This window comes from Gracilinanus agilis, chromosome 2 (assembly GCF_016433145.1).
Source record: "Gracilinanus agilis isolate LMUSP501 chromosome 2, AgileGrace, whole genome shotgun sequence".
Lineage (NCBI taxonomy): Eukaryota > Metazoa > Chordata > Mammalia > Didelphimorphia > Didelphidae > Gracilinanus > Gracilinanus agilis.
The window spans coordinates 467,819,280-467,826,514 of NC_058131.1; positions in this window are offsets into that span (position 1 = coordinate 467,819,280).

Genomic DNA, 7,235 nt, shown 5'->3' on the forward strand with positions numbered 1-7,235 from the left:
ACCTAATCTCATGTTCCTAAATGGACTCAGACAAATTCACTGTGCTCCATTCCTGACTCAGCTATGCCGGCCTGTCTATAAGGGCCCAAAATAATGGCTAACCCTCAGATTATTATCTTTTGCTACATTTTCCTCTAAGAAAACTATTTAAAAGTATTCCAAATTGGTCCCATTTAAAGAATTTCAAAGCTTTAGAATCCCTCTAAAATGTCAACTCTTATATCCATGATATATTAGTAAAGGGAAATGGTTGGTGGTGGTGTGCAAGAGTAGGTGTGTTGATAGTTCTTGGGAGGAGTTAAAGAATTCAAAATCCCTTTGAAGAAATGGTCCTCAGTTGAATGAATGTTTATTGTTGGTGCTGATTGAGTACAGTTCAGAAGTCACTCTCTATAAACCCCAGTTAGGCACACTGCATCTCTTGCTTGAACTCCAAAAGATTGTTCCTGTTTTTTATTTTGATTCATCTTTTCTCCTGCTCTTGGCTTTCCTTTTGATTTTGTTCTTGTTTTTTCTGGCTAGTTCCTGACTTCTTGGTTTCCCTCTTCCTTCCCTGTGTGGATATTTGTTTTTCCACTGTGAACTTTCCTTGAGTTCTCTTCTCGTTTGTCTTTTTGCAGGAATCTTTTTTCTTTACCTGGGGGCTCTGGTTCTTTGCACATCATGTCAACACTGCCTGCTGACTTTGGACCCCTGTTAGAGAGAGGGAGGAGGAGGGTGTGAGAAAGAAGAGTTTCAAAGGCCCTAGACAGAGGTAATATTGAAATGGTTGGTTGCTTGGCTATGCATTTTTACAAACAGACATTTCAGATTGTGGTCAGGAGTATGACACTTTCTTTCCCTCAGGTCCTCAGGGTTTTCTAAACCCCTTTGCTCTTTGCTTCTCTTCTCTGCTTGGGGGAGCTCAGATCCTCCCTTCCCAACTCTCTGCTGTCTTGCTTTCTTTCCAGCATGTTTTACCCATTTTTACTTGTCTCCAGCAGACGTCTCACTTATGTGAAACACCCACTTGGAAGGTTGGTTGTTTTTCAATGGAGGAGGTTATGACTGATAATAGTAATAATAAGAAGAATAATGATTTCTTATGTAGTGTCAATAAGCTCCAACAGTGCCAAGAGAAAGACAACATGCAGGCATGACCCTGGTCTGCTGGGCATGTAATCTAAAGAGAATCCAAAGAATCCAAAGGGTGGAAACAAACTCATAGAATTATGGAATGTCAAAGCTGGGAGGGAACTCAAGAGTGAGAAATGGGTGAAAATAGGAAAGTGAAGCCAGGGAAAATTACTCTCATTATTTGCCTTTTCTGATGCTAATTGTTAATTTTATGCCTTCCCCACCTACCAAGAAGTACTCTGTATCTTGTGCATAATAGATATTCAGGAAATGTTGCTGATTTACTACCTGCTTAAAACTGTGAGATTTGAAATGCAACTTAGTTGGAGGACTACAAACTTTGTATGGTTATATATTGGTATATTTCACACATTTGCCCCATCTACTAGATGAGAGAGTCTACTCTACTTGAGAATCATCAAATAAATCATCAGGATTGTTTAATATTTTATATCCATATGGAAAGGGTTATTGATGCAGGAATTCAGTTTAATTCAGCAAATTTTATTAGTCCTCTACTGTGTGAAAATCACAAGAAGATAGCTAGTTTTGGTGGAAGAGAGATTTTTTTTCTTGTTTTCTTCTTCTCTCTCAAATGACCATTGAGTAGCAGACAATGCAGCTAGAGGTCAATCTAAAGACAAACATGGATAAGCAAAGATAAAGAGATATGGCCACCCAAGGAAGAAAGCAGCTTCAAGGAGTGTAACCCTTTCCTCTAAGAAGAATGATGCTTATTGGTCTATATATTCTCTACCAATGTACTTCACTATCCTTGTGCTCTAAATTTAAGCTCTCTCTCTTTTCCTGGACTCTCTATCTATTTGTGGGAGAGTCTATTTGAGACCTTTAAGGGGTTATACTGTACCAACATATTATATTATCTTAGAGTAAATACAATATTCTAAAATTTAATTGATGTGTGGCTGACTAAAGTCAATGGGAAGTGCACCAGTGGGAGTTTGTGAGCAATAGTAATACAATTCCCAGCCTTTCAGGACTGCCTCCATAACCCTTAAGGACAAGTAGTCAGCTTTCCTTTGGGGATCTGTTCCACTAATATCAGCAAGACTTGGAGAAATGGCCCCAGAGAGAGTGCTACAAATATTTTTTAGTATATTTATGTATTTGCAACTTTCCCTTGAAGGGACAGCAAAGGGATTTTGATCCATTGATATCTAGGAATAGTTTCTAAGGGAAAGTTCTTAAAGGAGTGACAAATCATAAGAATGCATTTTTTTAAAGCCCTTACCTTCTGTCTTAGAATCAATGCTTTGTATTGATTCCAAGGCAGAAGAGCAGTAAGGATTAAACAATGGGGGTTGAGTTACTTGCCCAGGGTCAGATAGCTTTGGTGTGTTTGAGATCAGATTTGAACCCAAGACCTCTCATCTTTAAGCCTGGCTCTATACTGAGCCACTAAGTTGCCCTCAAGAGTAAGTCTTTAAAAATCATCGTCAGGGTAGAACAAGGTAGGCTGGCAAAAGCCCTTAAAGAGAATTTCCCCTGCCTCTATCCTCCTCTCCATTGCTTATCACTTGGGCTTAGTCTGAAATGAAACTTACTTGTTCTCCTTGGAGCATAACTTATTCAGAGACTAACAGAAATTCAAGGCAATCATTTTTGGCTATGAAGATTTGGTTTAACTTTAGCCAAGAAACTAAAAAGACATTTAAATGTTTTAGGAATTATTGCCACCTAGGCACTTGCTCTACAATGCCATAGAAACCTCTTTGTCATGGAAGCTCACTCTAGCCCTGGACTTTTTTCTGCCACTGTGGCTTCTCCTCCTGATTGACTAGTTCATCCTACAACCTCTTTTTTAAGGAGGACTCAGACCAGCATATCTTCACTCTTCTTTACGGTACAAGCCTGACTAGCCAGAATTTTTCTACCATGCTCCAATGATGGGTACCTTCATCATCTCTCCCATTTATTTTCAGCTTACTTTCATCTATCTGCCTTTCCCCATTAGAATGTAAACTCTTTGAGGGCAGGGACTGCCTTTCTGTTTGTTTTTGTATTACTAGGATAATGTAACTGATAACATTTTGTTGTTGCTCAATCCTGTCTGATCTTCATGATCCCATTTGGGGTTTTCTTGAAAAAGATCCTGGAGTGTTTTGCTATTTCCATCTCCAGCTCATTTTACAGATGAGGAAACTGAGGCAAACAAGATTAAGTGACTTACCCAGGGTGACATAGCTAGTAAATGTCTGAGACTGGATTTGAACTCAGGTCCTTCTAATTCTAGGGCCAGTACCCTATCCAATGTAAGAGCTTAATAAATACTTGGTGACTTGATTTGATGTGGGCAAGATAAGTCACGCAGTATTTGACTATAATGAGTCCAGGCCTAAAATTCTATCCACTGCACCACCTGTTGCCTCAAATAAGGGTGAACATTCTTTTTTTTTCTGATGCAACTCAATTGTCCTCTCTGAAATTTCTATGAATTTTTTCTAGTTTTGCTTTCATGGGCAGGATATAAGGAAAACAAGTCTAATCATTTTCCTCTATGATATTTCTTCAGATACTTGAAGACAGCTATGATGTCTTCATTCCCTAAGTCTTCCCTTCTCTGGGTTAAACATCTGAAGTTTTTTCAACTGATCTTCATGTGCCTCCATCTTGTTTGGGCTACTCTGGGACATCCTCCAGCTTATCAACATCCTTCCAAAAGTGAGACGTTCAGAACTAAATACAGGACTCTCCAGGTATGGTCTGACCAAGTTGCAGACTGGTAAACAGAGATCTTTTTGTCTATCTTCTGGATACTATACTTCTCTGAATGCAACCTAAACTCGAAATGACTTTTAAAACAATCCTATTGTGCAGTTAACTCTAATTAAGCATTAAAACCCTGAGAGTTTTTTCAGATAAGTTTCTGTATGGATGGTATCCAAAGAATGATTGCTCTCTTTCTCTCTTTCCTCTTCTGTGCCCTTTTTCTCTCCTAATCTCCATCCCCCTTTTTTCTTCCTTTTTCTCTCTCCTTCTACTGTCTAACTCTAACTGCCCTCCTTTATATTAAGGACAGTAATACTATCTTTAGTTTCTCTATTACCTTTGTGCAAACTAAAAAATACTTTCATATGTATCATTTGTCTTTTTTTGTTAGAGTTAAGTACATGCAGGTATTATTGTCTTCATTTTATTGATAGGTTCTAGAGAAATCACTGAATTAGTCTATCAAATCCAGAACTAGAACACAGACCTCTTGATTCCAACCCAAGTGGATATTGTTGTTAGTGGTGGTTCATTTGTTGTTTTCCGTCTACATTAAAAGAGTTACTAGTACATCTAAATTCTTGCCAGCTCATTCCTCTGCCAGGCTCTGACCTATTCTCCAAAGGGAGTAAATACAGTTGTGAAACTTTATTTCTATTCTTTTGGAAAACTTTCCTGGCCCTAAATCTAGAGGCAAGTGGCAATTTTTGGCAAGTCTTCTGAGTTTCATTCACACATGTTTAGGTACTCGGAAGCATCAGGGATCATGGCTTAGACAAGGTTCTTTATCTGATCGCCTGTGTTCATTCCAGTATGGGCACATGAAAAAGCTGAGATTGTCAAAAATAGTTTTGTCTTTTGAGTTCTGCAGCCGTGGAGTGAGCTGCATTTTCATTCTCATTGATTTCTTTTGCAAAATGACCCCATCTGTCAGGTGTGGGGAGAAACTAGAGAATGTCTGCAAAATCAACTGTAGTGTCACTAACAACAAATACACTTTTTCTTCTCTCCTACTTTCCATAATCGTCCAGGTGCATAAACAAATTTCCTTGGACCATGTGCATCATACTCAGAGATGTCATGATATGTATGTGTGTGTGTGTGTGTGTGTGTGTGTGTGTGTGTGTACCAGATTTCCTTTGTCTAATTCCTCTGATGTCAAGGGGTACAGGTCCCTTTTCATGATCACAAATCACAAAAAACACTCACTTTCAAAAACTGCATGGATCTTACTTAACCTATCTAAAATTGAACTCATTATTTTATCTTTTAAACCAACCTCTCCTCCAGAGTTCACTATTTAAGTCAGTGACACCCCTCCCCATTTAATTTTAGAGTTATCTCTGGCTCTCCCCTCATCTCACCTTCCAATACCTACATCAATTGCCAAACCTTGCCACTTCTACATCCCCCAACATCCATTTTCTTATCTTTACTAATAATCATTCAGTCAATCAACAAACATTTATTAAGGATCTATTATACGCCTGGCATTGTGCTAAATTCTAATGATATAAAAAGAGGCAAAAGGCAGTCCCTGCTCTCAAGACCTTAGAATCTAATAAGGCTTAAACCTTATTATAAGCCTTAGTTTGAATCTTCATCACACTTTGGCCTATTACAGTGGATTCCTCTTTTAATTAATTAATTACTTTTCTAGTCCTTGCTCTAATGGAATTTGTAATCTAGCCATAACTGTGAAATATCAAACAAATAGTTAAAATACGCAATATTACTTGCTAAGAGCTTTAGAAAGTTACAAAGGAAATGAGTCAGGAAGAGCTAAGTTCAAATATTGCTTTAGATACATACTACCAGAAAAAGTGCAGTAGACTCCTAAATAACTTTCCTGCTTCATTTTCCTCCAATGAAATTCATCCTTTACAGAGTTGCCAAAATAACTTTTCTAGGGCAGGGGTCTGATCATGCTACTCCCCTGCTCAGAAAGCTTCAGTGGTTTCCTATTTCTGCTAGGATAAAGTACAAATTATCCTGACATTTGGCTTCACAGGCAGCTTGGATAGTGCAGTAGATAGAAAGTAATTATTGGAGTAAGGAAAATTTGAGTCAAGTCCTATCTTTGATATATTCTGGCTTTTTAACCCTGGACAAACCACTTCACCTTCCAGTATTCCAGCAACTTTTTTAAACCAATAAATCAAAGAAGAGTTAAATATCTGCTTTGGTAGAGGGAATTTCCTAACTGGACATCAATAAAGTCATAGGGCTGGATTAAAAAAAAACTACTAGCTCAAATCTCTTTCTCTCATTTGCTAAATTTTATATACATGCAAAATAAACTCATATCATACATAATAGAAATTCATGGCTGTGCATAGAACCTTCTTTTCTCTTTTTCTTCATTTATTGAAATGTTTATGATGGACATCCCTTTAATTTTCAACTTTCAGCTCTCTTCAGATTCTTCTTGACATGAATAGGGGCAGAGGAGGCAGATGGACAAAGGAATACAAGGTTGGGATTTGCCAAGCATGAATGGCAATAGGACAAAGTTTTAGAAATAGACTTAAGAGGAGAAGGTAGTATAAGGTTGAAGTGGTTCATCAAAAGTTTGAGCTAGGGAAGGGAGGAGAATGTTACCAAAGCAAGGATGAATGCCTGGCAAAGTATTGAGGGGTAGAAATAATAGGGTATAGAATAAGTTTTGGAGGGATGAAATGGTAGGAGACAACAGTCTTGTAATTCTTGTTAATATTGTAAAAAGCCTTGTAAATCTTGTTAATTTCATCAGTTTCCATGGATTCTCTATGAAGATAACTGCCATATTTTTCTCTCTGTTTCTGCTTTTGTCTTTCTCTTAGTTTTCTGTTTCTTTAGGACCAAAACATACCACACTAAACTCATTTCTGAATCTGACAGAGGTGAACAGGCTCAGAGGTCAGGAAATGTTGTAGATATGGTTTATCCAGATTTTAGAGGACAAAGTTGACAAAGATTTTCACGTTATTATTGTGGACAAGATACTGAGATGTGGATGAGATACAGTGAAGTAGATTCAGAACTGATTTAATGGCTGAACCCAAAGAATCATTATTAATTGTCTGATGTCAGCTTGGAAGGAAATCTCCAGTGTAGTGCCCCCAGAGTATAATTCTTGACCCAAACTATTTCATATTTTTTTAGTGACCACAAGAAGGGCATGGTTAGAGAATAGTTTGTCTGAAAAAGAACTGGAAATTTTAGGAGACTGTAAGCTCAACTGTGTGATTTGGAAATAAAAAAAAGTTAATTAAATCTTAGGCTATGTTGAGAGGTATTGTCCAGAATTAAGGAGGTGACAGTCCTACTTTTATATTCCAGTTCAGGTTATATCTGGAGAATTGTGTTCAGTTCAGTTCAGCATTTTATATATATATATATATATATAT